Source organism: Cupressus sempervirens, chromosome 8, assembly GCF_028749045.1.
Source record: "Cupressus sempervirens isolate cs-2001-9-10 chromosome 8, ASM2874904v1, whole genome shotgun sequence".
NCBI lineage: Eukaryota > Viridiplantae > Streptophyta > Pinopsida > Cupressales > Cupressaceae > Cupressus > Cupressus sempervirens.
This window is the reverse complement of record NC_143125.1, coordinates 344,428,552-344,440,045: the sequence shown is the minus strand read 5'-3', so window position 1 is coordinate 344,440,045 and position 11,494 is coordinate 344,428,552.

The window sequence follows — 11,494 nt, the reverse complement described above, 5'->3', positions numbered from 1 at the left end:
AGCCTTTTATATCATGTGACATGTATAGTAAATGATTTAGCATTTCAAATTTCATTTGCCAAGAGGCATTCAGAACAAATGTATATTATTTAAATGGATATTGGACTTTTTAATTATTCTTTCATATGGATATGGTATTGGATGGACTTAGTATTAATTAAATTTATATGTGATTCAACGTCATGGGATCCTTAAGAAATGTAACCTGTTATGTATGCTTATAGATGATTGTATATTATTGCTTCTGCTACATTATGTTTGATGTGTATGTTATTCTTCTTGTTCAAAAAAAGAAAAAAAATGTTGGAAAACTTAGTAAAACTTTAGGTTATTTCTTTTGGATCCCTTGGCAAGGTGTTACATGTAGGTCTAGGCACCAATGTCTAAGTATTGTTCTTCTCAATCTAATCTATTTTTTCTTCATTCATAACATTGATCTAATCTTCAATATCAATTGTATCTTTCATAGTTCATAACTCAAACTTAGAAATCAAACAATTATCATCCTTAAACTTAGAAATCACTAGTTGAATGTTATTTTCTTGAAAAACTAGATTTAGTCATCTTACCAAGTTGACATTGTTTGCACATAGCATCCTCAAGTTTATGCAGATTTGATAATCCTCTCACTTTGTTTTTCCTACTTAGTTGGACCATATTCTCAAAGTTGACATGACACACTCTCTTGTACCACAAACACACATCTTCAAATTTTGAAAACAAATATGTACTAATAATAGGATCAAGGAAGAATAGAGTACCTCTTATTTGTCTCTCCAATACCAATCATATTTCTATTGTCATCATAGATCTTTACTTTCCAATTCTAAAATTCTAGCTTGTGACCTATATTATTCAACTGATCAACACTCAACAAATTTTACTTTAGTCCTTGAACCCAATATGCATCCTCTCATCTAATTTTATCATTTAGCATCATTGAACCTCTACCTTTCATAAGACATGTAACATCACTTCTAATTTTAACAATTTCACCATCATTTTCCTCAAGCTTATTAAACTTACTTATATCTCCATTCATGTGGTGTGAACATCCACTATCAATAATCCATGTATCACTTTTACTAACATGAGAAAAAAGGGATTTTTTTTTCCTCATGCCTTTCCTCATTGGGATCTTCTTTAACAACAACATATACCACTTCTACTCCATTTTCATCTTCTGTGTTTGACTCGATGTGCTCTTCCTCAATAATGTAGCATGAATTCTTCCCTTTTTCCTTGTAGTCCTTGTTCTTTTTGTATTTGTGCTCCTTCATATCATTTTTATCACTCATGTTCTTATTAGGAAATCTAGCAGTAAAATGATCAACTCCATTGCATTTAAAACATATCAAGTGCAGGCTACCTTTGAATTTTCCTTTAGCTCTCAGTAGACTTCTTGCAAGAAGTGCTTCAATCTCATCCAATTCTTCCTCTTCCTCTAAATTTGAATCACTTTCATCCTTACTATTCTTTTCTTTCATTGAATTTCTAATGGTTAGCAATGTCTTGAAAGCATTCTTAATCTTAGACACACTATTATCATAGTTAATTTATTCAAAATCACTCAAATGACCAACTAAGCCATCAACATTAAGGTCATCATCACACATAGATTTGAATTCCTAAATTCTAGATACTCTTATAGCATAAAAAGGAAATAGTGTTATGAGAAATTTACTTACAACTTCTTTATTACTGATGACACCTCCAAAAACTTTGATAACACTAATAACCTCCTTGATTCGGTTGACACACTGCACAATATTTTCTTCACATTTCATCATACATTCCTCTTAATATTTCTACTTTGGCTTTTAATACATTTTGATCTCTACCATGCACAAGTATCATCTTGTCCCACATTTCTTCAGTAGTAGCACAATTTTTCACACCATCAAACTCAACTTCATTTAATGAAAAAGTAATCTCAACATGAGACTATTATGTTCTCTCTTTTAGTTCATCTCATCAACTATCATATGTCCATTGGGAGGGGCGTACTAGTTGTCCATATATAATAGTGATTTGTCTCCAATCCCAAATAGATAAAGCCTTATCCTAATTTTCCATGAGGAGAAATTCTTTGTGTTCATATTTTCTATCTCTCTCTTATACATCTTCATTTATTTAGTTCATGTCCCTGCAAACTTCTCCCTTTAAGCACTTAGCTCTGATAACAATTATTAGATAACTGAGAGGGGGAGGGGGGTTGAATTAGTTATAACCAGTTATCCTACAGGCCTTAAAAACACTTTTGTACCAACTTCAACTTCATAAACTTTCAAATCAATAACTTGGTAACCACATCAAACATCATAATTCAAACTTATATGAACTTCACATCAAATTGCTATCTCATTGTTTCTTAATATATCAAGTATCAGACTAGTTAAGTTCACCAAGACGGTGTACAAAAATTGGGGTATAAGTGGACACCTTTTTTCTAAAATCAGGTAAACCTAAAGTTTGACGAGAGGTTTGAGGGTCATCCACTCAAAATGATAAAATGTGTAAAACATATAAATTGTACTTCTCTAAATCTACTTTCTAAACTACTAATTTTTTACAAAATAAATAAGATTACATGGGTCAAACCCTATGCACATGAAAAAATAGTTCCTATTTTTTTTAGAAAATATAACATAGCTATTTTCATGTGTAGCACAAAAGGCATAGTTATATTTGGTATTTTGCAAATCCCTTCGGTAGGATGATAGTTAAGAGTGATATCTAGAAGTTTTATACTCTTTTGTAACTTTTTGATGAATAATTTTTTTAATGAATTATTGAAATGACTACATCATGAAATTTTGGTTCATGTTCATGTGTTGTACATTACTTGCATCAAAATAATCAAAATATGGTATTTTTAAAAAGTGTTTAGAATCAAGTGTAGTACAATAATATGTAATTTATTTTGAATTTGGTTAACTATATCAAAAGTTATTAAAAAAAGGAAGACATATGTCTGTGTAGACTATCAAGAAATTGGTAAAAATAATTAAAGTTTACAATGATAATGTTGTCCAAAAATAAAAAACTTTAGATGGTTAGAAACCTAAGAGTCCACATGTAAGATTATGATGGTGATTTTAGATATATCCACTTTGCCATTAGCAAACCTAAAGAAGACAAAGACAAAATTTTATTTAAGAAGATGAAAAAATGTCTAAAGGGAAAAAAAGGAGGAAAATTAGTCTCCCAAGCCTTTAGGTCATTTCCCTAGGTTTTCACCAAGCCATAATCTAATTGGGTTTCTAGGAATAAAATAATTGGCATGGTTATGAAAATCAAAAAGTACATTCAAAACACAATCAAGTTTTGAAGAAGTAAAAATAAGCTCTACTTTAGAGTCCATAACTTTCACATACAGAGTTTGAATGACTTTGTTCAAAATGTGTTAGAAAGATATTTAAGATATGTACAACATGATTTAGATAAAGCAATCCTATGATGTCAAAATTCTATTTTCCATCAATTTAAATTAAGTGTGGTCTAAAATAGCTATTCATTGTTTCCCAAACATAAAACCAATAGGTAAACACCAACCCTAACATATTTTTATAACTCTCTCTCTCTCTCTCTCTCTCTCTCTCTCTCTCTCTCTCTCTCTCTCTCTCTCTCTCTCTCTCTCTCTCTCTCTCTCTCTCTCTCTCTCTCTCGACAACTAGGAAGCTTCAAATGGGCTTCCCACTCTTCTAATAAACCAACTAACTGTCAATTATTCAACCTTCTCACAAGGTTTTAGCACACCACAGTCCTTCAAAGGATAAAATAAACACAACCTCCAAATTCACTAAGAATCCAAGGGAAATGATACAAGATTACCTACTTTATGGTTTTTGGACTAATTTTCCACAACTAGGTCAATACTAGGGAAACAACATAAAAGTTTTTACCAAGGGTTATAAGGTTTGAAATTATCTTAGGACACTTAATTAACATAGACTACACTAATGGTTTGATTCATACACTTTCCTAGAGCCTCAAACCCAAATTTCACCTAGTAGCCCTATGAGCCCTTATTAGCCCTCCTTAAGAGGCTTTTTGGATCTAGTTTAACAAAGTCCCAAGAAAGACCCAAAAAATATAATGGTCTCAAATACCCTTTTCAAATTTTCATCAAATCCCAAATCTTCAAGTTCTAATCCCACTCCAGCACTCCCTTTCCTTCACTAGGCAATGCAGACCCAATTGATCAAGTTAGGCTTGGTTTACAAAGAAACTTAGAGGAAATGGGGTCATGGAAGAAAAAAAAAACACTCAGGAATGGTAAAAAACACTAAACCAACTTGTTTCCAAACTTTTAACCCTCCAACAAGTCTCTAACTCTTGTCATTCACCAAACAACACGTCCAAAATGTCAAATCCTCCAAGGCACTTGACCTAGGGCTTGGTTGGAAAAACCACAAAAAATTACCTTTCAATCTTGGAACCCTATAATATTTAAGATAACCCTACTAACTACCATTTCCCAAGAGGCCAAAGAGAGTGTAGTTAGGGGCCCATTTATGAGAAGTGCACCATATTATTGATTTAAAAACCCTTCTTCACTAAAATATGAATAACTTGAACAAAACAGAACTTAGAAGGATGAAACCAAAAGAAAATGAAAGGTACTTACAATATCATTCTTAGGAAACCATTTTATCAAGTTTTACAATTTGTACAGTATGACCAACATATAGAAAATAGAAAATAAGGCTCTAAAACTAAATTTTCTTTATTGTAACTTCTTCCAGTCCATACGTAATACCCTTTAGACATCAAAAATGAAGTATTGATCCCTCCTAGGACTATTCCAATGGTTATAACCAATATTTTAATAGTTATTACACATTTTCCACCAAGTTACATTTTTGAGCAACTTTTCAACTTTGCAATTTTGCATTTTCCACTAGATTCTACTTCTAGGAATTAGAAAAAGACATAACATACCTAAAACCAACTAAAAACACATAATCCTAGGCTAGCTTGACCAAAAACACTAAAAGACCCAAATTTGTGTAATGAGCATTTTTTTCTTATAAATTGTACAAAGTGGCCTAGGCATACAAAGTGGTGTCTTGCTTTTACAACCATGGAATTTTTATCCAAGGTTTTTTTATTCTAGAATAAATATTTGAAAATCAAACATAAAATTCAAAAATCTAAACAAGTTCCTTGGTGCTCCACACCATACTCCCCAGGTGAAAAGGTATTCAAGTCTCTTGATTTGGGATATCTTCAAGTCTGCTCCCAAGCGTGATGATGTCCTTCTTTGAGAGCCAAATTGCATCCTCTGATGGTTTATTTTTCCACTTGACCAAGTAGTCATAGTATCCTTTCCTCCTTGTCTTTTGTGTTTTCCTTTTTCCCAAAATGGCTTCAATATAGATATCTACCACATTAAATATAGGATAAATCCCTAAATTAGTAGGTAGATCAATATGATAGGCATTGCTGCCATATTTTTTCAAAATTATAAATGGTCCTCTCTTCTTCATCAATAATTTAGTATACTTCTCCCTTGACATTCTTTCTTTCCTTAGGTGAATCATTTCTAGATCCCCAACTTTAAAATGTAAGTCTCTCCTCTTCTTATCAGCAATTGTTTTATACTTGCTTCTTTTAAGTTCCAATTTATCCTTAACTTGTTGATGGATTTCCTTCAATACATCTGTAAAATCTTTAGCTTCGGAACTCCTCTTATGACTGTTTCCTAAGTCACTCAACTCCAAGACTCTTCTTGGATGATCTCCATACAAAATATGGAATGTAGTTAAACTTGTATTTCTATTCACTAAATCATTATATGAGAACTCTTCTTGTGGAAGAACAACATCCCAAGTAACTCCATGTTCCTCATTTAGACATCTCAGTACATTAACCAATGATCTATTAATGACTTCAGTCTAGCCATATGATTGGGGATGATATGTTAAAGAAAAAGACAACTATGTACCTAGCCTCTTCCATAAAATCCTCCAAAAATGTCCAAGAAATTTGGAATCCCTATCAGACACAATGTTTAATGGTAAACCATGGAGTCTAACTACTTCCTTAAAGAAGATAACAATAATATGAGAAGCATCATGAGTTTGTTTACAAGGTAGAAAATGAGCCATTTTAGAGAACCTGTCAACAACAACAAAATATGCTATCAAATCCACATTTAGTCCTAGGAAACCCCATTACAAAGTTCATGTTGATGAAGTCCTGTGGCTTAGTGGGTGTCAGTCCAGCATTTGATGATCTTCCTTTGGCCTTGTGACATATCAAGTTGCATTCCACAAACTTCCTAATATATGCCTGGATTTTTGGCCAATTGAAGAGCCTTCTAACCTACTCTAAAGTCTTATCAATGCCAAAATGCCCTGCAAGACTCCCAGAATGCTTTTCTTTGATAATGTTCTCTCTAATTGATCATTTAGGTACATAAAGCTTATTACCTTTAAAAAATAAACCCTAAAAAATTAGTATGATACCTTTCATTCATGGTTTGACAAACCTCATATGCCTCCTTGAAGTGTTCATCTACTGCATACATGTTCTTCATGGCTTCTAAACCAATTCTACTCATCTAATCTCCTTGACAGTCAAATTCCTCCTACTAAGGGTGTCTACAACTTTATATGTTGTCCCCTTCTTATGTTTAATGGAGAAGGTGTAAGCTTGGATGAATTCATCCACTTTATATGTGTGTTGTTCAATTTTTTTTGCCTATTCAAGAAGCTAAGAGCTTGGTTATCAGTAAAAATAATAAACTCTTTGGGTAATAAATAATGCGTTCATTTTCTCAAAGACTCTACCAAAGCATACATCTCCAAGTCATAAGTTGAATACTTTTTCTTAGCTTCATTTAGTTGTTCACTAAAGAAGGCTATAGGCTTCCCTTCCTAGCTTAACACTCCTCCTATTGCCTTGTTACTAGTATCACATTCCACTATGAAGATCTTATAGAAATCTAGTAATGCTAAGATAGGTTACTCTGCAACTCTCCTCTTGAGGTATTCAAATGATTTATCTGCCTCACTATTCCACATAAACTTACATTTTATCCTCCCTTTTATAGCATTAATCATAGGGGCACAAATACCACTAAATTTATTCGCAAACTTTCTATAAAAACTTGCAAGACCATGAAAGCTTTTTACCTCAATGGCAGTCCTAGGTGTAGGCCAATTTAGTATTGCTTCCACCTTGGATGGATCCATCTTCAACTCATTTTTGGAAATGATGAAACCAAGGAACACCAATTCTTCTTTCTTGAATGAAAAATTCTCCAAGTTTATCTTCAAATTCTCCTTCTGCAACCCTTCAAGGACCAACTCCAAGTGTTTTAGGTTCTCATGCCTACTTCTACTGAAAATAGGAATCCCATTTAGATAAAAAACAAAAATCTTGTTAATAAAAGGCTTGAAAACTTCATTCATGAATCTCATGAATGTGCTTGGTGCATTAGATAGACCAAATGGCATCACAATCTATTCATATAGTCCCTTATGTGTCTTGAAGGTTGTTTTCCATTCATCACATTCCCTTATTCTAATCTGATGGTAACCACTCTTTAAGTCCATCTTTGAATAATAACTTGCACCTGCAAAAAAATCCAAAAGATCTTCAATTCTTGGCATGGGGAACCTATGTATAATTGTTATCTCATTAATGACTCTAAAATCCATACATATCCTCCATCTACCTTCCTTTTTAGGAGCTAGTATGGAAGTTATAGCACAAGGACTAACACTCTTCCTCATAAAGCCCTTGGCCGACAACTCTTCAATTTGCCTTGCTAATTTTGCATTGTGTTTAGGGGTAAGCTTGTAGGTTGCTTTATTGGGTTATGTAGCATTGGGTATCAAGTATATTCAATGACCTTCTCTCCCTCTATGGTGGAAAAATTTCTAGTCCCCTCCCTGCAACAACACTTTTATACCATTTCAACAACTCCCTAACCTCTCTAGGTCCTACTTGATATTCTACACTCTTGGCTTAGGGAAGATTTTTGAATTACTTCTTAGGTCTGACTATGATGGAAAAGCATGGTGTTTTCTCCTCCTTAATTTTCTACAAAAACTCTTTACCTCCCACCATCATTACACTAGTCACCATATGGCTCCCATCAATCAAGGAGTGGTCTTACAGTGAAAGTTTCTCCATCCTTGGTTATGCTATAAATATATTTCTTTCAATCATGCCTAGCATCTAGATCATATTGCCAAGGCCTCCATAAAAGTAAATGACATGCATCCATCTCCATTGCATCACATAAAATTTTATCTCTATACTCCTCAATATGGAATTCTACCCACACCTTGCTCACTAATCAAGGCATGTTTCTCCTTGTTCAACCAAGACACTCTATAGGGGTAAGGGGTGAGGTATTTCTTGCAATCTTAACTTGTCTACCATCTCTTTAGATGCCAAATTATCAGTTGAACTAGAATCAACAATAACACAACAAACTTTACCAATCACCTTGCATGTGGTCCTATAAATGACCTTCTTTGAGGCCGCTCCTTATCAATCAAAACCTTAAAGAGAGTTCTCTTCAACACGAGGCACTCTCCTATCTTTGGATGTTCTATCTTGGCATGAGATCTTGTGCTTTGTACATCCTCATCTTGTAACAAGTTAATTCTTCTTTCACTTGTGCTACTCATACATCCTTGCTTCCTTGGAAACCTAACAGATTGGTGACCCACTTGATTGCAATTGTAACACCTACCTATGAAGACACCTATTCCCCTTCCACCAAATCTGCCTCTTTGACTTGGTCTCCTTCCTCCAAAGGAAACTCTACTACTACTATCATGCTCTACATTTTGACTATTGCTGGCTTCTCCTTAGTTTCTTGGGTAGTTTCCTCTACCTTTAAATATACCTCTTCCTCGAAGAGAGTTCTCTCTTCCTCTATTACTTTGTTTTCGTCTTCTCTTTTTCTTACCTCAATCCTAATGGAAAGTTGATAACACTTATGGATTGATTCCACTGGCACCAAGGTTAGTGCATCTTGTATATTGTATCAAAACCCATTAATATACATTTCAAGCTTTTGCTTCACATTGTCATACAATTTAGCCTAAAGATTTTAAGTATGAAATTCTTGGGTATAATTACTTACATCCATGTCCTTCTATTTAAGGTTATGCAACCTTTTGTGGAGCATTACTTTGTAGTCCTTTGGGACAAATTACTTCATGATTTATGTCATCATCCTCTCCCATGTGGAAATGGCTACTTTTGTTCTTCTACCCCTCTCATTTTGGAGGAAATTCCACCAACTTAGGGTTGGCCCCTTCAATTTTTCTTTTTCCACTTTCACCCTCTAATTCACAGGTATCTCATCTCTTAAAAATGGTTTTCAAGAGCCTCTAACCATTCCATGCATGCCTTTGGTTATAACTTTCCATCAAACATGAGTAAATCCCCTTTATCCTTCATTCCTACCCTGTATAGGGCTGCTATGATGATCCTCTAATCTTCAAGCATGTTAGGCAAGTCATCCCCATCTTCTAGTTCTTCTTCTTCAAATTCCTCATGATCTCCTCTTTGCACTTTCCCTTTCAACTTATCAATTTCTCTTCTCATTGCTCTATTTTCCTCTCTGAGTTCCTGCTCTCAACCATCTTATCTTTCACTATATTTTCCAATTCAATATTGGTTATCCTCAAAGGTATATCTTCTCCTCTTCCATCTTGTCCTTCCCAATATATACTAGTGGCTCTGATGCCATGTAATGCAAAGTACACAACTAGGAAGCTTCAAATGGGCTTCCCACTCTTCTAATCAACCAACTAACTATTAAATATTCAATCTTCTCACAATGTTTCAGCACACCAAAATCCTTCAAAGGATAAAATAAACACAACCTCCAAATTCATCAAGAATCCAAGGACAAAGATACAAGATTACCCACTTTATAGTTTTTGGACTAATTTCCCACAACTAGGTCAATACTAGGGAAACACCATTAAATTTTATCCCAAAGATTCTTAGGTGTAGAATTATCCTAGGAAACTTAATTAACATAGACTACACCAATTTTTTGAGTCATACACTTGCCCAAATCCTCAAACCCCAATTTCACCTAGCAGCCCGATGAGCCCCTATTAGCCCTCCTTAAGAGGTTTTTTGGATCTAACTTCACAAAGTCCCAAGAAAGACCCAAAAAAATTAGGGTTTTGGATACCCTTTTAAAATTTGCATCAAATCCCAAAGCATCAAGTTCTAGTCCCACTCCAACACTTCATTTCCTTCACTAGGCAATGTAGACTTAATTGATCAACTTTGGCTTGGTTTATGAATAAACTTAGAGGAAATAGGATCATGGAAGAAAACCTAACACTTAGGAATTATCACCAACACTAAACCAACTTATTTCAAATATTTATCCTCCAACACGTCTCTAACACTTGTCATTCACCAAACAATATGTCCAAAAGGTCAAATCTTCCAAGTCCTTTGACCTAGGGATTAATTTGAAAAACCACAAAACTTCTCTTTTAATCTTGGAACCCTAGAATATTTAAGAGGACCCTACTAACTACCATTTCCTAGGAAGCCATGAGAATCCAACTAGAGAGAGCATAGTTAGGGGCCCATTTATGAGAAGTGCACCAAATTGCTGATTTAAAATTAACCCTACTTCACTAAAATTTGAATAACTTGAACAAATAGAACTTAGAAGGATGTAACTAAGAGAAAATAAATTTCACTTCCAATCTAACTCTCAGAAAACTATTTGATCAAGTCTGGCAATCTATATAGTATGGCCAACACACATAAAATAGAGAATAAGGCTCCAAAACTAAATTTACTTTATTGTAACTTCTTCCAATTTGTACATAATACCCTTCAGACCTCACAAATATAGTATTTATCCCTCCTAGGACTATTCCAAAAGTTACAACCATGATTTGAATACTTATAACACATTTTCCACAAAGTTTCATTTTGAGTAACTTTTACAACTTTTCAACTTTGCAATTTTGCACAAAAAGTGCAATTTTTGCATTTTACACTAGATTCCACTTCTAGGACTTGGAAAAGGTTCCAACATACCTAAAACCAACTAAAACCACCTAATCCTAGGCTATCTTGACCAAAAACACTAAAATGCCCAAATTTTCCTAATGAGCAACTTTTGCTTATAAATCGCACAAAGTGGCCTAAGCATACAAAATGGTTTCTTATTTTACAACCATGGACTTTTCATACAAGTTTTTGCTTATTCTAGCATATGTAGGTGAAAACCAAACATAAAATTCAAAAATATAAACAAGTTCCTTGGAGCTGTACACCACAAACACACACATACACAGATTAACTCATTAAATAACTCATAAGATATCTCTCTTACTAATTCCTAACTTCTGGCATTCTCTCACTAACTCCTAACCTCTCTCTCTCTCTAACTTGTTAACCTTAAGCTTTATTTATCTCTAAGTAACCCCTACCTCTTCTCTCTCACTAACTCATAAACTCTCTCTCTCTCTCTCTCTCT